At 38.4% G+C, this 21530-nt stretch overlaps 1 long non-coding RNA gene across 1 annotated transcript; it reads left to right on the top strand.

Annotated features, from left to right (window-relative positions):
* Positions 1-425: 425 nt before the first annotated feature.
* Positions 426-20202, top strand: LOC116567849. Its single transcript, XR_004276386.1, has 3 exons — positions 426-485; positions 15297-15413; positions 20130-20202. It is a non-coding gene; the product is annotated as an uncharacterized LOC116567849 (long non-coding RNA).
* Positions 20203-21530: the final 1328 nt, after the last annotated feature.

The following is a 21530-nucleotide window of genomic DNA, read 5'->3' as shown; positions in this document are numbered from 1 at the left end:
CTTATCCATGATAACACAGAAAATAAACTCTACAGTATTTCCTTGGAGTCTTTGCTCGGGAAAGGAAGACATTTATTACCAACTTTTTAGTAATAATTCTTAATACAATGGAATGATCTTACCTTGGCTTTCAAGAATCAAGAAATAATTCCAGGAAAGGTCCTTCTCACTGTCAAGTTTATCCTGGGGAAGAGATTGCTTGTCCTGGGGATGAAAGATGGAGTAGAGTTTGCTTCTCAAAGCGGGGTTCAGGGATCAGGAGCATAAGCATCACCTGGGAGCCAGCTAGCAATGCAAAGGTCAGCCCTGCCCCACATGAACTGAGTCAAGATCTGCACACTCACAAAACCTCCCAGGCAGTTCTCACATACCTTAAAAGTTTAGAGGCATTGGGTTAAAGTATAGTCCTGAGTGCTCCTTCATACCTACTATAACCATGACCGTGAAGAGGCAGTCTCAGAAGCAGCCCTACTCTTCCTAACCAGGTGAGATGATAGTTCTCAAGGAATTGTCACCAAACTTTCCCCGGGTGACTTGAGTTTGGCCCTCTCAGATTTTGCTTATTACAAATAAAAACAAAGCAACTGACACCCTACCTTCTGCTGAAGTTTCTCAGTGGAGCCCTGATGCGGTATTTGTTACTGAAACATTGTCATAATGTTTGAGCTATTTTAAGCTTACACTGTACTTTTAAGTACTTAAATAGTAACAAAAGAATAACCTGTGTGCGGTGTAGGTGAAACCTGCATTTCTCAGAATTTGTGTTGTTACGTTTCCAACCCTTCAATTGTGTATGGAAGTGTTTTTCACTTTAACTTTCTTTTTACTGTTTCTCTTTTTCATTAAAAAAAAAAAAGAATAAGGCTAAAGAGTGTTATTCATTATAACTAGAGAAGGAAAACACAAAACCACAGGTATGTGAAAGTATGGAAAGAGATACAAAATAAGCTTATCTAAATTTAACCAGGATTTTATCAAGTATTCAAAAGTAATCATTTTCCATGTAACACACATAATTCAAACCAACAACTTCAGGTGACAATCCACTTTGGTATATTTATTATTTATTATATAATATTCTACTTTATTTTAAAATTTACTATTGGTGTTTACAACTGTGAGGTCAGAAATTTTTTATAGTTTCTGCTCTAAACGGGCTGTTTTTTAGGGATGCATGTGTGTGTTTGCATGCATGTTTGGTTTATAGGATTAACTTTTTTTGGACCCCATCTCTGTGAATAATCTCTTCAGGAACTCCATCAGCCTTACTAAGGTTTGGGTTTTCCAAGGTAGAAAGGGTCCTATCTCTTATTGGGGAATTCCTGGGGCTGGGGACCGTCCCCTACCCACTTAAAGGCTTTGCTAATTCAACAAGGAATATTGAAAGTGTCATCAAAGCCTGTACAAACACTATTTGCATATCTTTCTCAGTGGCATCCTGCCAATTTGCCGGAGTTGCCCATATGTTGAGCAGCTCTGTTACTCAGCATATAATGGGTTAAATGACTGACTCAGAGTGCTGGTACCTAGTTAGAGAAGGGCAAAGTCAGAATAAAAAGACCAGGCTCAGGCTGTATGGGTCCCCCTTTTCTATTACTACTCAAGCTGCCCTTGAAATGCAAGCAATCTAGAGTGGTGATTCTCAAAGTTAAGCCAGTATCACAACCCCCTGGAAAGTTCTATTAAAGCACATATTTTTGAGTCCCACTCCCCGAGTTTCTGATTCAGGTCTGGGCTGGGGTTCAGAATTTGGATTTCGGACAACCAGATGATGCTGATGCTGTTGGTCTGAAGTCCACATTTTGAGAACAGCTTGTCTAGAATCTGGTTAACTGACAATACTCTCTAATGGGGTGCCTGGGTAGCTCAGTTGGTTAAGGGACTGCCTTCTGCCCAGGTCATGATCCTGGAGTCCCTGGCAGGGAGTCGCTTCTCCCTCTGACCCTTCCCCTTCTCATTCTCTCTCTCTCTTTCTCTCTCTCAAATAATTAAATAAAATCTTAAAAAAAAAAAAAACCTCAAATGAAGAAAGATTATTCAAAGATTGTTACTGAGACACTCAGAGGTTGGGTTTATGTACTTTCTTTTTCTGACAGGCAACATGACCATAAAAGCTATAGAAGTGTAGGAACAGAGACTTTCCCATTGTCTGCTTGGAAGTCCCATTTCCAATCTTGATATCTTTCTCAGGTATGACTGCTGAATCACAGAGTATTCAGATCGAGGCCCCAGTTCAAGGAACATGAATTGCAGGTGGGGTTATATATTTTGTAGAGGACCCACATGTGAGGACAGGCACGCGGGTCTCATCTGGAGCTCCAAAAAACTGCTTCCACTGTTTTCCATGAGTGCTTGGTTTTTCCTCACTGCATGTTGTCCCTCTTCAGTTGGTTCTCTGAGCACTTAAGGGGTTAAAGCAGTTCTTCAAGCTCTGAGTGTGAACTACACAGTGTCTTAATAATACCTCTAATACCTGTGCATTTATATGAGCAGAACAAGTGAAAACCTGCCTTGCAGAAATTAGATTAAACAGTTGAAGGAGACAGTCATTTTAATAAGGAGCTTCTATATAAAAACCCTTGATACTTCATTATCTATTTATTCCTCTCAGTCACTCAATTTTATTTTATCCTTCATAATTAAAAAGGAGACAAAACCAAGTCTTTAAAAAATGATCCAATGCCACCGTGTTTTGTGTAAACAATATTGGGTTTACAATACTATACCATATATTGGGATATAGTTTGATTTGCCTATTATTCTTTCCGCCCCATCTTTATGCTTTCTTCCCGTGGGTTCTTTCACAGATTTACAGGGGGTAGTAATAGCTTGTGATACAGATGCTATTAGAATTATGCTCACACATCGAGAATGAGACCACTCATTCCCTACTCATTCATTCCCTCTCTCGTAAGTTCTCTCTTGTAAGTTCCTCGAACCAAATTTTTCTTTGGGGGCTCTGTTATGAATTTCATTCAGCGTGAAGATTCTTGGAAAGCTGTGATAAATGTTGTACAAGAGTGTCAATGTTAGAACAGTACTTATCTCTTCCCAATCCCCCCTAAAGAAGATTGTGTTTATACACAAAGCATACACATTCCCCATACATACATAAACTCATTTCATAAAACAGACAAATAATAACCAACCAACTGTGAACACTGAACTTTCTGGCATGTGATTTTTATTAATGAGTAGTCAAGGTTTTGTCCTCTTATTGAGTTGTAAGTATTCTTTATATATTCTGAATATAAGTCCTTTATTAGAGATATGATTTGCAAATATTTGCTTCCAGTCTGTGTCTTGTCTGTTAATCTTCCTTTTGGTGTCTCTCATAGCATAAAAGTCCTCATCAATTTCTAATGGATGTTCTTTGAAAGGATCTGTGTCACTGGATATGCAATATTACTTTCTTATTTCTCCAGCTAAACTGAATCAGGAACTACTCTATGGCCTTCTTTCCCATCATTTCTAGTACTCAGGGGGGTGCATTAAATGATTATTTTTTCCTTATTCAGCATCTACTCTGGGCCAGGTTCTACATATTTACTTTTTCTAATTCTCGTAGCTTTGCTAAAAGGAAGGTGTTATTATTCCCATTTTGCAGATAAGGAACTTGAGGCTTGAGAGCTTTAGCAACTTGCCCAAAACTAAAGGGAGAAGTACCACAAGCTGTGGTACTTCTGCGACTCTAGACCTTGTGCTTCCTAGATGATGCTAAGATGGGCTCTCTCAGGCATGGCAAAGTCATGGGTCCCTCCACAGTTGGAAGCAAGAGGTGGAACCATAAGAACTTTTGATTGTGTTCTGTCCTTTACCTCAGAGAGTTTGCTGGAACAGCTCCCATTTCTTTTCTGGCTCTCCATCTGCTAGCTGTGAAGTAGCCCCTGTTAGTCATCATAGCTAAAGAAAAAATACTGTTTTATTTCAAACAGTTAATATTCATCAAATGTTAATGAAAATACATAACAAATAATTACAACAAACACAGTGTCTGATTAAGATGAAAGGGATGACAATCTTGTGAATTTTTAATCTGAAAAATAAAGAATGTTACATTAATAAGACTTAATTATATCATTAAATATTTAAAATTACCTTCTTTAATAGATTTTATTTTTATTTAATATATTTCTTTTTTAAATATCTATAACACTTTCATGAGATTGGTACATAAAATCTTATCAGCTGTTACGACAGAAGAGAATTTTAACTTAATATATTCATCATATTGATCTCACAACTTCCACTTTATTTATTGTTCAGAAAAGCTAATAACCCTTTTATACTTTATTATAATTGATATTTTCTCCACATAGAATGATAAATAATTAATACCATTACAGGGACTTCATGTGCTATACGCTTATTTGGAAAAAAACTACAACAAACCATCTCAGTAGTCTATTATACATTCCATTTTAATACTCTACACTTAAATTAATGCTACATTTTACAGGAAAACATAATTAACTTTGGGAATCTGTCTTGAAATGACCACATTTAGGCAGCTGAAGCTAAGGCAAGGGATCTATTCTAAGCCAGCTCTCTGGTTTTTCCACATTTCAGCTGCTTCTAAAGGATCAGTAAAATTATACACCTATCACCAAGTCTTTTCACACCTTGGGAAAGGTGTTTATAAAAGGGAAAGGATAGTCTTTTGGCCTTGTGCTCTCTATACAAAAATTGAACTTGATTTTTAATTTTTACTCAGTTTTTATAATTGTATTTTAATGAAAAAGCAACACCTCTCCCCAAATTGCTAATAAGATAATTAAATTCATTTGACCTTTCTCTCCCACCATCCCAAGAAGCCTTTTTTTAGGGAGGGAGAAAAATGCAGCCCTTGCTTCTAGATTGCTGTGAGTGATTTGGTTGTTTGCAACTTCCAGGGAGCCAGTAGGATTAAAAGTACCAGGGGTGGGATCTGGGTAACTGGGCTGGGATACTAGCTCTGCCTCTCTAGCTTTGTAGTTTAGGGCAAGTTTCTTTACCTCTCCAAACTTTAGTTCCTTCCTATTAGATTGTAACGTATGCTCCATTAAAGCAGAGATCACATTGGTCTTGTTCATTTTATTCCTCAGGAAGTGTCTGATACATGGTTCTATTAAAAAATATTTGAGAATGAATGAAAGAATGATTGATACTGTTATTGAACTGTAGAACTCTCATGCAGAAGGAAACTTCCTGGGAATGTATGTAATGAAGTCAATCTGATTAAACCATTCATTTAATCTGTTTTGGTTCTGAACCTACAGCCCAGACAAAGCAGTCATGCTCAGTGGGATCAGTCAATAAAAAAGGAAGGCTGGACTATCTGGCCCCATCATGGGTTATTACTGGGCTTACTTGCCCCCGATCTCTGTTTTTTTTCACCTACCAACCACTAGGTATGTCCTTGCCTCTTAAAGCTGACATGTGGACACTAAAGTGACTCCTCTTTCATCCCATGGAACTCGTTCTGGTTTCTGGGTGCCCCTTTCTTAACATCTGTGTGTTTTTGCTTTAATGACCTGTATCCATGAGTGACTCACTTTGGAGGCTTGACTGCAGGTTGCTGAAGGCACTTTGCCCACATAAACAGACAGCTGGCAATGCCTAGGAGTTTAGTCCTGTGCTGGCTTCCTGCTTCCTGGTTCCCTTCTTTCCCACCAATAGTAGCTTTTGGTCAGTGACTGACTGATGGATACAATAGCACACAGCCTGGCACACTTGCCATGAACTGGGTAATTTATACTTTATAACTCCTGTGGGGGATCAGACTAAGGCTGGTGCTTTGCTTGCAATTCACCTTTAGTCTCCTATTCTCCCATGCTTTCTCCACTTCCTTGGGGCATTTACATAATAAATCCCCTGCACACAGAGACTCATTTCAGGGTCTACCTTTGGGGAACTTGATAAGGTACTCAAAGATAAATTTAACTTTTCATATTTGACCAACAACACTTCTCTGCCTCGTCTTTTTAATCCATCTACTTCATATGATTATCTGCTAGTGTCTACTTCATATGATTATCTGATACCAAAGAGCCCCCAGGACTGTGCTATCGCATTGGTCCAAGCGGCCAACCTCTACACCCCCTGTTGTGTGTGATCCAGACCCTTCCCAAGGGAAATGGGACTTCCCTTTGTATATAGTCTCACATTTTATTTTTTTTTATTTTTATTTTTTTAAAGATTTTATTTATTTATTTGACAGAGAGAGATTACAAGTAGGCAGAGAGGCAGAGAGAGAGAGGAGGAAGCAGGCTCCCTGCTGAGCAGAGAGCCCGATGCGGGACTCGATCCCAGGACCCTGAGATCATGACCTGAGCCGAAGGCAGCGGCTTAACCCACTGAGCCACCCAGGCGCCCTAGTCTCACATTTTAAATACTGCATGGTAACTCTTCACCTAATTCATGGTAACTCTTTAGCTACTGCATGGTAACTCTTTAGCAGCTATTCTTAAAGAGGTATCTTTGAAAGATAGGTCTTAGAATTGTTCTCTAATTTGTAAAGTCTGTGGCTAGCATGAATATGTCTACAATAATCAGATCATATTTTGTAAAGTCAATCAGATTAGGGAAGTGGGGGATAGTATTCTTATAAAATCCAGTGAGGAAGACTTAGACGTTAGCGGAGAGTAGTTTGCACTTAGTAGATACTCAGTAGAGACTACATTCTCTTGAGGGACCAGAGTGGTGCAGTTGGTTAAATGAATGACCTTTCAGGTCATGATCACAGAGTCACAGGATCAAGCCCCACATGGGGCTCCTCACTCAGGACAGAGTCCCCTGGACATTCATTCTCTCTCCTTCTCTCTGCCCCTCCTGCTTGTGCTCACTCTCTCAATCTAAAAAAAGAAAAAAAAAAATCTTATTCTCTTGTGTGAATATATATGCCCCACATATCAAAGATCCAGTGATGGGAAAAAAACCTGCAAAAAGGGTTTCAAAACATGAGCTACTGGAAAGAAAGGACAAATAGGATAGGAATTGGAAAGTCTTATTCCTAAAGAAAACATGCACTGGAACTGAAGGTTAAAAAAGGGGAGAAAAGGAGGACTGGTGACATTATAGATTGTTCATTAAGGTAAGCAACACTAACCCTAAAACAAACACCAAAACCTTGTGGTGTAACACAATAAAAGTTCATTTTTCTGCTCATGCAGAATCTCATGCAAATGTTCCTGATTGCCAAAAAACCCATCAGTGGGCCCAATGAAAGATTGAATGGCCCCATCTCACATATTATTAAAAAAAAAATAGATCCAGGTGGATTGTGAATACCAATGTGAAAGTTAATACAACAAAACTTCTAGACCAGTGTTGTCCAGTAGAATTTTCTATGATGATGTCCATGTCACTGTCCACTAGCGACTAGCCACATACAAGGACCACTCGAAATATAGGTCCTGCAACTGAGGAAATTAGGTTTTAATGTCATTTAGCTTTCATTAATGTGAATTTAAATAGTTACAAGTGGCTAGTAACAACAAGATGGCACAATTCTAGATGATAACATAAGACCATATCTTCATGAACCTGGGGTAGGCAAAGATTTCTTGAACCAAACAAACACAAGAGGACTAACCATAAAAGGAAAAAAAAAAAGATACATTAGATTTCATTAGAATGAAGAATTTCTGCTCATTAGAAGATACCATTCAGAAAGTCAAAAGCAAAGCAATTTGTAATGCGAAAAATATGACAAAGGACTCAGATCCCAAGTATATAAAGAAACTACACATCAATGAAAAAGGAAGCTAACCACACTCAAAATGGCATGAGATTTGAAGACACTTTATAATAAAGAAATTATCTAAATGACCTCATGTGCACAGGAAAAGGTGCTTAACTTAATTAGTCATCAGGAAAAGAAAATTAAAACCACAGTGAGATACCATATATCCATCAAAATGGCTAAAAACAGGGGCACCTGGGTGGCTCAGTGGGTTAAAACCTCTGCCTTCGGCTCAGGTCATGATCCCAAGGGTCCTGGGATCAAGTCCCACATCAGGCTCTCTGCTCAGCAGGGAGCCTGCTTCCTCCTTTCCCTCTGCCTGCCTCTCTGTCTACCTGTGATCTCTGTCAAATAAATAAATAAAAATCTTTTTTTAAAAAATGGCTAAAAACAAAACCCAACCTGACAACACAAAATTTGTAAGGACAAGTTGCTAATAGAAATGTAAGTTAGTGAGACTGCTTTGGAAAACTGGGAGTTTTTAATGAAGTTTCAACATTTACTTACAGCCAGCAATTCCACTTCTTAGTGTATATGAAGGAGAAATGGGTACATATATGCACCAAAGGATATAAACTAGAATGTTTATAATAAAGCGGCTATGTTTCTTACAACCTGAAACTGGGAGTGATTCAAATGTATGAGTAGATGTTTTCTACCTCAATGGTAGAATGGACGAATATATTGTGGTAGATGTGGGCTTGTAACTGTGTGCGTGTGCACATGGTGGAATACTATACAGTAGTAAAAATGGGCCAGAGCACAGCAATGAATCTTCCAGGTAGACTATGAGAGAAAGAAAGTGGATGCAAAAAAGTATGCTGCTAATTATTTACATAAAATTTTAAAAAGGCAGCTGGTGCAACCACTCTGGAAAACAACATGGAGGTTCCTCAAAATGTTGAAAATAGAACTGCCCTATGACCCAGCAATTGCACTACTGGGTATTTACCCTAAAGATACAAACGTAGGGATCCAAAGGGGCACGTGCACCCGAATGTTTATAGCAGCAGTGTCCACAATAGCCAAACTATGGGAAGAACCTAGATGTCCATCAACAGATGAGTGGATAAAGAAGATGTCGTAATATACACAATGGAATACTATGCAGCCATCAAAAGAAATGAAATCTTGCCATTTGCGACAACATGGATGGAACTAGAGCATATCACGCTTAGCGAAATAAGTCAAGCAGAGAAAGACAACTATCATATGATCTCCCTGATATGAGGAAGTGGTGATGCAACAGGGGGGCTTAAGTGGGTAGGAGAAGAATCAATGAAACAAGTTGGGATTGGGAGGGAGACAAACCATAAGTGACTCTTAATCTCACAAAACAAACTGAGGGTTGCTTGGGGGAGGGGGGTTGGGAGAAGGGGGGTGGGATTATGGACATTGGGGAGGGTATGTGCTTTGGTGAGTGCTGTGAAGTGTGTAAACCTGGCGATTCATAGACCTGTACCCCTGGGGATAAAAATATATGTATATAAAAATTAAAAATTAAAAAAATTTTTTAAAAAGGCAAAAGTAAGCAATAGTGATAAAAGAATAGCAGTTACCTCTGTGTGTGTGTGTGTGTGTGTATGTGTGTGTGTGCGTGTGTTTATGTGTGTGTGTTGAGTGGAGGAGACTGGGAGGTGGGTAAAGGCAGAGGCTTAGAGAATAGGTATCTAGGTGCTCATCATCTCTGTTTATTAATACAGATGGCAGTTATCCAGATATGATTACATGGTAAAAATACTTTGAGCTATACTCTTACAGTTTGTGCACGCTTCTATCTCCATGTTATATGCCAATAAAATATTTACTTTAAAAAAGCTTTATTAAAATTTATGAAGCAGGTCAAGGCATGATGACAAGAGCTTCAAAGTGTGAATGACAAAGAAAGGTCTAGATCAACGATAAAAGGTTTTATTTTCACTACATGGCATTGTGTATGGCAGAGCAATGAATCAGAGATTGGGAGAATTTGCCACCTGATCTCTCACCTTCCAGAGATCGACTTGCCTTTTTGCATTTTTGCATGGAGTGAGGGCTCATCTATCCCTTTAACAAATGTGATCAAGCACCTTTACCATGTGGTGCTATTTTATGGATGCTAGTTTGGAGCAGTAATTCCTAAATTATTCAAAGGTGGATAAACCAGCCGATGAGCCAGTCAAACCTTACAATATCCCCTTCTCCCCTTCCCTGCTAGCTCTCTAAGCTTTTTCCTACCTGCAACATTCTATGAAATTCTATGTGCTTTATATCAAGGCAAATGGTAGTGTTCAAATAGAACTAATTCAAGGCTTCTAGATGAGTTATTCTGTGCCCAAATCTGTGAACTCTCATGGGCTAAGGCTTTATGTGCTTCTTCTATGTGTCCCTCTGCCCAGCACCATGCCCAGCATAGAGGAGACACTCAGCAAATGGAAAATGTGGAGAATGAAAAGATTAATGTTAAAGGCATTTATGACATAGTTGTTTGATTCCATTGCAGTTTTCTTTCTCATGCAACAGGGAAAATATCTCAGGATTATTGTAACTCAACAAATAAGGACATGTAGTGGCAATTACCTTCCTCTTTAAAGTTTTGGTGTGGATACTGACACCTGATTCCCAATCTCACCAACTCTTAAACATTTCATTTGTATTGTGTCCCACTATTAATTGTCTGGGGACATTCTATGGATCAAACCATTTTCTCCCTAAAATGTAGACTTCCTATATCAAAGACAACACATCAATAAAAGAAAACTCTTGTATTGACCATCCTTCCATGCCAGGTTAACAGCGAGGTGTAGTTCTAATTCTCCTTTTCAGTGACCTGGGACCTCTATTATGTCCCCACATTAGGGACCAAGAAATACATACTTTTACTGACACCTGATTCCCAATCTCACCAACTCTTAAACATTTCATTTGTATTGTGTCCCACTATTAATTGTCTGGGGACATTCTATGGATCAAACCATTTTCTCCCTAAAATGTAGACTTCCTATATCAAAGACAACACATCAATAAAAGAAAACTCTTGTATTGACCATCCTTCCATGCCAGGTTAACAGCGAGGTGTAGTTCTAATTCTCCTTTTCAGTGACCTGGGACCTCTATTATGTCCCCACATTAGGGACCAAGAAATACATACTTTTATTCTTGAGAAGGAAGGAAGACCTAGAATCAGATTTTTGCTGGCTTTGTGTCTTTTTTCTTAACCATGAGGAGTCTCTTCATGGGAATATTGGGGACTTGATTCTGGTGACCTCATTTTCTTTAAATTTTTTGAAGTTTTGTTTCCTCTGTCAGAAGTATTTTGCTGCATTGATTGTGAAACTACAGAGAAGAACATACAACTGACTGGCTAGACTTTCCAAGCCCTATGGATATAGTGGTGGCAGGAACAATTCTTGGCTTTGCCCTGAGATATTGGAGCTCATTGGTAGAAGCAAAAAGCCTAGCTGCCTGAAGGCTTCTTTTTGTTTTCCTAGATGTATAGGCAGGATGGTAGGGTCAGATTAGTCCGTTTATGAATTATTCAAAGATGGATTAGCCAGCTGATGGATTATTCAGCCCTCTGTTCCTTTTCCATATCTCTTACTCTGCCAAGCTCCTGTTCATTCCACTCCAACGTGGTTGTTCTCAAGGGTGTAGGAAGAAGCAGAGAGAGAAGATACAATGGTGACTGGTGGTTCATAGCAATGCCCAGAGGAGTGAAAACTGGTCTGATAAAGAGTGCCCATCTCTTGGAGTGGGGAATGTTTCATCTTGCTGGAACTTAGCAACCCGGTTGTTGTAAGACATGCACCTAACTACTTTGGAAAACAAATCAAGAAACCAAGGCTAACACCTAGATATGGATAATAATAAAGCTGGTCTTAAGTGAAGTATGCAGGACTTTGGGACCTGAATGCCTGTCCCAGATCCACTCTTCAGCTAGATTAAATCTATGCTCTACAATGTGCATCTAAGTCTAGGCATTAATTTTATTTAAATTAAAATCTATAAAGTGTATACTTTATGCTAAATGCTTTACAGACAGTATTAGGATTACTTTTCCCTACAAGTTACAGTAGAATTAACTAATAATAGTTTAAAGTATAAAGTCAACTAATGTTAAACATAACATGAAGTTTGGAGGTAGAGATTTCAGGATTGGCACAACATGTCCTAAAAGATGCATGATTCTCTGATTTCTGTTGTACAACTATCCTCCCCTTATTTTAATGTTGTTGTTTTAAGGTGGCTGGAAATGGCTACTGCTCAAAATAATCATGCCCTTGGGGGGTGGGAGCAGAGGTTGGGCAATGGGCTTTCTACTCCCATTGCTCTCTTTCTCATTAAGGAGGCAAAAACTTTTACAGAATTCCTCTTATATCTCATTGGCCACAACTGTATCACATGCCTGCACATAAACTAATGACTAGTAAAATGAAATGAATTATCATGTTTGTCTTAGACCAAACAAAATTAATCCCCCAGGTCTGAGGCCATTGCCTACATGAAACAAAACAAAACAAAAACAAACATGAAATTGATAGTAAGGAATAAGGGAAAATGAAAACTTAGTATATAACCAGTGATGTCTATCACTTATTTATTTTCTCCAGATCCAAGTAGGCGAACTCTGAGCAAAGTTAGATGCTTAAGCATCTGCAAGAATAGGGAAAGTGAGTGTAGATATCCTTATCTAACATTCCTGTTCAGCCACAGTGGCCCAATGAGCAAATCTGACTTCTCTAAGGCTCATTCACTAGGCTTCTCTCAGTTTTAGCTTTGTGACTCATTTTCATTGTTAATAACCATTTAGTTCTTGGTGATACTGTTATCTCATTTGTAGAATAGAACAAGACCCATAAAATTTCAATTTTTAATAAACTGATATTTTCATAGGTGTCTAAGAAAAGAAATTTTTGGTAGACATTGATCAAAATTATTTATGAAGGGAATATTCATTACATATCTCCTTATGACTTTATGCCACAGAAAATGGGAGGAGCACTTTATAAAATACATACATGTTTTAAATGTATTCATCTGAGCTAATGATGAGGATTAAAATATGATCTCAACAACTTCTCCCTTTAATTCAGGGATTGTGATATATAGTTGAGAATGATATTTAAAAAATAAATTTAAAATGACCAACTTAAATGAGGATACCTTAAGAATATTACTATTCCTATCAGCTCTACCTAACCATCCTTATACTAGGATTTCCGTGTGACTCTACTGCTGTTGCCTCCAGTTTAAACATTTAAATGTACACCCGTCCTTTCCCTGTAAGCCTGCTGTTTTTCTCATGGTCCTTATCTGGTTTATTGTATCACTGTGCACCAAGTTGCTTAGCTCTGAAAAATGGTTATTCTTGATGATTTTCCTTTCACCACATTCAATCGGTTGTCAAATCTTATCAGTTGTACCTTTATCATGGTTTTCATGCTTATCCTTTTTCATTTGTCTTTCAGGCTAGAAGTCTGAACATCAAAATGTGGGCAATGGTGATTATCTCTAGGGGATTTTTCTGCTGTCTAGAGGACTTTTCTAAATTTTCTAGGTTTTCTAGAAGTGTTTATCACTGAAAAATTAACATAAAATATTTAAAAGATCTGTTCTTCAGCCTCTTTAATTTGGTTATTCTTGATGTCCTTCATCTATTTAATTTATATATGTGAACTTTTCCTTAGTATAGGATACATGCATCTATCTCTGTCAGATATCCCTGGTCCTTAAACACTCCACAGTGCCTAGGCATTCCATATATGTTTCCTCAGCTAAATTTAGTTTCTGATAAAGGTAGGAACCCTACAAAATTTTATCATTAGGCTACTTCTAAGGTTAAAAAATAGCTAAAATACATCCTTAAGGTTTTAATTTCAAAAATCTCCCAAATGATTCAAAATTTCAAAATACAGAAAATAATGAGAATGAAGAAAGATAGAGAGGAAGCCCTCTCCCCAATTTCACCCCAATTTCCAGGTTTCTTTGGATGTTCCCATTAAGCCTGCCATCAAGTCAAGAATGTATTTTATTCTCTGTAACTTTCTCCAACTTTTAATTTAAACACTTTTTGTACATTGTCTCACTAACTTTTCTTCCTTCTTTTGGACTTTGAGTTTAATCATATCATTAAAAGTCTGGGCAGGAAGTTTCAGAACAGTTGGACATTGGGATATTATGGCTTTCAGAGAAATTTATTAATAGTAATTCTAGATCATTATTATATACTGCACATATATTTAGTTTAAAATTTGGACAAAGTCTTTGGCAAAGGCCGAGGGAAAGCAGTTCTCAGGCAAGGAGGAAAAGAAATCTCATTCTCGCTGGCTAGACTGGATGGTATCGTGATTTCCTACCAAGGTACCCAAATATTGGCAAGTAATGATTTTGGTGTACATTATACACTTTGATGTGTATTGAGGTTATGGAGCATTTTATGTGAAGTAATAATATTAAGTAATTTTGTTGAACTAATGACAGTTTAATCTAACATCTAATGAACTAAACAACACTAAATATGACACATTCACCCTCTATGGACTTAAATTCTGAGGCAATCCAAGTAGCCAGTTTTGCTGATCGTCCTGGATACAAGATTGAGCAACTACTCGCAACAATAAGATTTTCAATCTTCAGTTTACAAATCACGTGGCCACTTCTAGCTAGATTGCTCAAGGCCTTCTTATTCTTATTAACCTGAAGTAACTAGATCTGCTATTTAAACTGAAAGCTCATTTCTTGTCGAATTTTCATTGAAACATAAACTTGCTTGTTACAAATTGTGTTCAAGTACTCACATCTCGATAGATTAGATGTCTTTCTTATCCTTGGATCCTTTCTCCCTCCCTTCTTCACTCTCTTTATATAAGAATTGTTTCTTTCACGAGATGAGCTTTGGTTAGCTATAGCCGTAGATTTCAGTGGGGGAGGTAACAGTGCAGTTCTTCTTTAAAAAGGTGCTGATATCATCAATCAACAGAAATCGCAGAAAAAAAAAAGAGAGAGAGAGAAAATAATGGTGATTACATGTTTTCAACATTTTAAAATATTGAAACTGTTAAAAATGCTTAATGTCAAAAGAGCTGCTTTCAAAGAATCACAGAAAAATGGACTCAGGCAAGGTTCTGCACTGATTTGCTAGGTAAAGTCAGAAGACACAATGAAGGCAGGAGTGTCTGTGTTACTGCAATTCTCTGGGGGTCTTGGGAAGCCTATGCTTTGAGGGGATAATATCCACTTCTTGTGGATTGGGATGAATCTCCAGCTTGACAAAACAGTTTTGTTTTGTTTTGTTTTGTTTTTCTATTGCTGTAATAACAGCCATGGTCAAATCAGGGGATGTCTGCAAACTTCAGACAATTGCAGGAGCTATTAATATGATTTAACAAAATGGGAAGGAATAAGAGAAATAGTTCTCTTCTGACTCAAAATCTTTTCTTTTTCTCTCTCAGGTGCAAGCACTTGTATCCACACACTTGGCCTTGTGAATTTCCTTGTTATTCTTTTTCATAAGCTTTAATAAATGTCTTTTTAATAATAATAATTAACATTTACAAAGTTCTTACTAAATGTCAGCCTTTTATCCCCTTTATAGATACTGACCGATTTAATCTTCACAACAATCCAGTGGTGTGTCATTTTCCATCCACTTTACAGAAGAGGAAACTGAAGGAAAGAGCTGTTAACTTAAATCCTCAAGGTCATACCGCTGGTAAGTAGCAGGTGCGATTCAAATCCAGGGTCTGTATCTTGGTGTTGATGTATTTCTCTCTATTTTTATAGCTTTTTGAGGATAGAGACGTCTTTCTTCAGCTACCGCGAAGAAATGGCCCTGGTTTCAGAGACAGACAGGCCTGGATCTGAATTCTAAAACTTCACACATTGCTAGAAATTGACTCACAAAAAGAAAGTCCTGATTTGTAGTTGTCACCAATTCCCAGGGTGTAAATACTCCTATACTCCTAGTATGACTGGTTTTTAGTCACCATTAGTTTCACAACTGCTTACCCCGAAATTGTACCTATCTGATAGCTCTCGCAAACATACTGAGATAAGAAGGGCTCCAGCATATCACTGATGGAGGGTGGGCAACCCATCAGTCTCGTTCAAACTCTTGGGTCACCATAATCTAGAGTCGCGCTTGGCACGTGGTGGTTACTCATCCATATTTATTAAGTGAAGGAATAAAAATGCCCCTGGTTCACATACTTTCTGCTTACAGTATCAGTAAAATATTCATACTGGTCATATTAGATAGGTTGCTGAATGGATTAAATACTAGCTCAAAAAAGAAAAAAAAAAAAAAGTCTGCAAAACGCCCAACCAAATGCCTGGCCCTTAATGGGACATACATGTTAATTCCTGTCCTGGATTATTTTACTTTCAAAGTGTCTTCTGTCTAGCAGGAATGCATTAGATAAATGAATGAATGGACAAGTCAATAATTGAATGAGATTAGGAAGGAGCATCTGTTTCGGATAGGAAGGGACAATTCTAGTCCTTATCGATGGGTGATGGCTGGATATATGTGAGAACATTGATGCTTTTGTGACTTCACTACAATTTTAAAGGCCCTTCTAGCTTTAGCAAAGGGATGTGAATTCAAACATCTGCCCAAGCCAAACTGTTAAAGTAAATGGCTGAAATGTGCTCAGTGTAAAGACTGTAGGGAGTGGTTGGGATGAAGGTGAACTAGAGATTACCCACCCACCATATAGGCTCACAAATTTGAACATTTTTCATATCCATGAGAGCCAAATGAAACAAACCTAAGTCTGGGTGCCGCTCATCGGCCCCCAGCATTAAACCTTTGCTTTTGGAACGGTGAAAGACAGGGTCTCTCAGGCCAACAGTGGCCTGATTTAAATCAAGTTCTGCCTCTTACCAGCTACTGGCCTGAGGCAAGTTACTTCAACTCCCTGGTCCATTATCCCAGGGATTGCAAAGACCCTCCAGAGGGAGGGGTTCTAGCAGGGATCTGAACAAGCCCAGGCCCGCATATGCTGATCTGTGAATCCTCAGGTAACTAACAGGACAAGAGATGGAGAGACGACAATTCTACTTGGCTCTTTCATCTGCACGTAAGACAGGAGGAAAAGATTTCTCCTCGATATTATTGGAGACACTGAAGCACAATAATTGGATCTCAAACTTGGCTGCCCATTAGAATCATCTGGACAGCGTAAAAATAGGGATTGAGCCTGAGTCTGAGCCCTGACACTGATGTAATTGATCTGGGGTATGGTATCTGGGGTATGGGGTATCAGGTGATTACTGTGCAGCCAGGGTTAAGAAACACAGCCCTAAAAGATGCAATGAGAAAAAAAAAAAATCATGTGATTTTCAGGGACATTATGTGAATTACTTTTCTGTACCTTGGCAGCATGCTATTTTCTTTAACAAATAAATACACAAAGGCTGTTTCCGCTGGACTTCAAATATTTAGAAAAGGAAACAGCCGGAAAAAACAAAAACAGAAACAAAAAACTATAACTCTCACGTGCAGTAGCATTTATTCTAATTGCTTTTTGTTAAAAAAAAAAAAAAAAATCTGCCTTCATGGGACCATATAGAATGACATGTGACTGTCGTTGTGAAGGCTGAACATTTCATGTCCTCCCTCCCTGCTTAAATCCTGCCTTGCCCTCTCTCCGAACTCCCACCAAGAAAAAGCTTAAGTGCCTTTCCTAATTTGCTGTGAGGCCCCTTACCTAGTTAGGTTAGGGTACCAGAGTTGATGAGAAACTCTTCCCGAAGCCAAGCACAAGTTTTTGCTTTCTACTATTTCGAGCAATCAGCTGGCTTTTCCAGGCCCTCATTAGATCAATCATGGCCATTGTCTTACAGTTGAGTGGGAAATCGTTACAGGTGGAAGAAGGCACGATGCCTCTAATTCAGCAGAGGCCCCCCTAACAGGAAAGCTGCAAGGAATTACAATCAAATAGGAGACTTGTCAGTAGAACGGGGTTGCTTCCAAGGCAGGATTTCTGAAGACTTTCTGGATTTTAAGTTGAACAGAACATGGAGAGGGAAACTGGAACAAATCCACCCGCAGCCAAGAAATGACCACCCTTTCTTTCAAGCACATTCCAAGTCTGGTGTTGGACTTGCAGCTTTTGCTGAAATGCCACTTGGTACCGACACACTTAGCTTTGGCGGGGGCTTATCTTTTTTACAGGCCATTTATCTGGGAATGTGTTTTACAGGTGGCCTTGCTGTCGGGTCCAAACCCTGGGCTTCTGTAGCATCGCGGACTGTTGCTGCACATCTTTGTGACCGAATCAAGTGTCACAGATTATGGTTTGCTCGTAGCCAATAATATGGAAAGTTCTCCTTTTTTTTGTCTCTCCCTGGCCTGTTGAGCAATGACAGTCAAAAGCCAGCTGAAGCCATCATGAGGGGACAGGCGAGGGAGAAATTGCTGGAACCCAGATTTCTGCCTGGGCCCATACATGGGCTCTGGGACAGCCATAGGAGCAGGTGGGTTTTATCTGGCACCCCTCCCATTAAAACCTGCCTCAGAAATCAGTTTATTTGAAGGAGTTAACGAAAGTGCTAGATATTTTCTACCACTGGCAGAGGGAAAAGTAGTGCACACGTCTGAATAAATAACTGAAAATGGCTTCTCACTGTTCAGGAAGTACAATCAATTTGAAATTAGGATTATGGAAACATCTGCGAAAATTCAAGTGTCATCTCAATTTGGGCTCATTCAGATCCTGTATTTTTCAACTTCCCAAGCAGTGCATTTAAAATCTAATCCTAATTAACACACATAGTTTAATTATAGCCAACAAAATATTCTACAAAAATTGTGTGTGCTGGTTGGGGGGATGGGTGGGGAGGGAGGAGGCGAGGGGGAAACCAGACAAATGTTCCCTGATTGTAAAAATTCTTGTTTGGTTAATAATATAAATCCTCAAGATTTTAAACACACACTGATGTTGCTTATCAGGAATCAAAGTAACATAAAGAAGCAGGGAGCTTCCTCTTCCTCATAATCCTACCTTTTGCTTTCTTCCTATTTCTTGTTAACCTGGAAAGAACAAAGACCTTGTTAATTTGGCTTTTACACTCTCTTTCGTGAAGACCTTTGTTGCTTTGTTTATTTTCTTTCTCTGATCAGAAGATAAACCTTTATGGTTGTGTTTGAGTACAAATAAAGAAATAAATCTACTTGCATAAAGCAAACTTTATGGTCTGTTGTTTTAGTGATGAGAAACACCTCTAAGGATTTGAAGGTTTAACTGAGAGGCACACCAACATGTTTGGAGGCTTTATTGGAACCTCATCCTAATCAACCAAAACACAGTAATCAACCATCTTGCAGAATTATCGGCGCGTTCCCCTCCCAAACCTGACATAAGTGGAATGTGCAAAGGGAACATAAATTTAAAGAAAACAAAACAAAAATCAATCAGACAAGGGGAAAAATCCCATCCAGAAGCTCAAACATAATTTTTACTAAAATTAACTCTGGGAGAGAGCTTAAAAATTCAAGCTTAGTCTCAGTCATTTTGTATCCTTATTTTGGTCAATAATAAATTGAAGGGGAAAAAGTCAGGTTTTCTGATTCTTCTAAAGTATTTTGTTACCTTGGTACTCAAAGAAGTGACTTATACTCTAGATTCTGTTCATTGTATACCTATGGCTGAAAAAAAAGAAAAAATACTTCAAATTCTTGTTTTGTTCTGAAAAATTTACTGTACTTTTTTTTAAAGATTTTATTTATTTGATAGATACACAGTGAGAGAGGGAATATAAGCAGGGAGAGTGGGAGAGGGAGAAACAGGCCTCCCACCAAGGAGAGAGCCCGATGTGGGACTCAATCCCAGGACCCTGGGATCATGACCTGCGCCGAAGGCAGACGCTTAACGACTGAGCCACCCAGGCGCCCCTTACTGTAGTATTTGCAGTAATGAAATGTGACCCTCTGTTAGTATTCAAGCTGTCTGGGTTTCTGAGGATAAAGTGGTGATATTGCTTCTCAAGTTAATACTATTGTAATTTCTATCACCTAAACCCAGACTAAAGATAAAATTCATTGTTGTTAGCACTTAATAGTGCTTTGCTTATACATCAGTTACACTCCTTTGTCCACCATGATTTTTAAGAATTTATAACAGTGTGGCATTTTTTGATTGATTAATTATCACAAATGAGTGACAGAGGGTCTGCTATGGCATTTCCTTGAAAAGAATCCTACGTTTCTCTGCAGAATTCAGTGGTTCAGAAAAAAACTATATAATAGAAACATAAGGGATTTCTATACTAAAGGATAAAATTTACTAAAATCAGCCTTGAAAAGCAGTCAGCAAAACAACTTTTGATTACATTTTATCAAATCTTACAGCTAAAAATTTGTAATTAAAAAAAAATTACTAATTCTTATTCTTTCTCATTTTCCTTCTCCGTTATTCTCTTCTAGTGTCTTGCCCACCAAAGTCCATGAAGGAAGAAACTGTTTATTTCTGTCTCTGTCAGACAGCCTAGCACAGAGCCTGGCACATGATAAGAAAGTAATAAATAGAAATTGGAACAAAGAATGTATTCTACTTATTCACTGATTTCCAAGATGGAATGAGAGATATGATTTCTGGTTGGATGTAGGAAGGTGACTGTAGAATCATGCATAATAATCTCCTGCTGGAAAAGGTAACACGCATTTCCAGGTCATTTTTTAAAATGACATTCTATAACAGTCAAAGCAAATCGCAAGGTAAGAATGAGAAAACTGCAAGCGATTTGGAGCTCAGGTCAAACCATCTGGATTAAAATTTCACGTCTCCCTCTTATTAGTTGTATGGTACAGCAAGCAGCTTAACCTCAGTAAGCCTTGGTTTTCTCAGCTACAACATGGCTTGGGGGTCTTAGTGAGAAGAATCCAGTGAGATCATGCATGTAAAGTACGCAGCAAAGTGCCTGGAAATTAACCTAGGATGAGCAGTTGAAATGATTATGATTAGTTAAAAATAGTTTCATTTTTGGCATAATAGCTTAAAGGTCTGAAGGAAGAAGCGCTGGTAGCTGAATTGGTTAGACCACCATGGATTGAAATGTTCCCAGACTCCTTCAGACTCCTTCCAGATATTCCATAGCAAAAGGTTCTATACTCTGGATTCCAGACCCCATTTCCTGGTATAACCCGGAAGCCTTGGGCTTCCATAACATGGAAGCCATTGGCTCAGCCATGGGCTTAGGTAGGGGACGTTCTGGCCTGAGGAGCGGAAATATGATGGGGGCAGTAATGCAATTTCAAATTAGGATAAAGGAAAAGTAACAGTTAAAGCAGTTTTTCCCAGCCTTCCATAGTTCACATTTATCTAAATGCTTTTGCAAAGAGTGAGACTCCCAGTGTGACAGGAATAAAAACTGCATTTTATCCACAAAGGACTTTCATCTGTTTAATGGGCATTCCATTATTGTGCTGATCAGAAAGCAGTGCTCAGGTCCTAAAAATTATTGTAGAAATAAGGTTAAGAATACATTGGTAAAACAAAAATGACTAAGAACAGTGATTCCATTTTCCATTAAAATATAGAGTCATGACACTAAAGCTATATTTTAAGCCAGAGAACTTGTAAGACACAGATGTATATATAAAATTGGCATCTTGAGAATGAATTTTACTGCTATGGCTAATCTACAAACAAACAAGTGTGATAATTTTGCTATCAGCGTGGGCACGTGTGGTGATAATGAGGTAGGCAGGGTTGCTCGAGAATTAGGGACATCGATAGATCATGTGACCAAAAATTCAAGATGGATGGAAGGAGAAAGTGTATGGAGGAGACAGGTAGAAGGAAGGAAAGGTTGAATAAAGGAGGTT

This window comes from Mustela erminea, chromosome 1 (genome assembly GCF_009829155.1).
Source record: "Mustela erminea isolate mMusErm1 chromosome 1, mMusErm1.Pri, whole genome shotgun sequence".
Classification (NCBI taxonomy): domain Eukaryota; kingdom Metazoa; phylum Chordata; class Mammalia; order Carnivora; family Mustelidae; genus Mustela; species Mustela erminea.
This window is presented reverse-complemented; position numbering and strand designations above follow the sequence as displayed.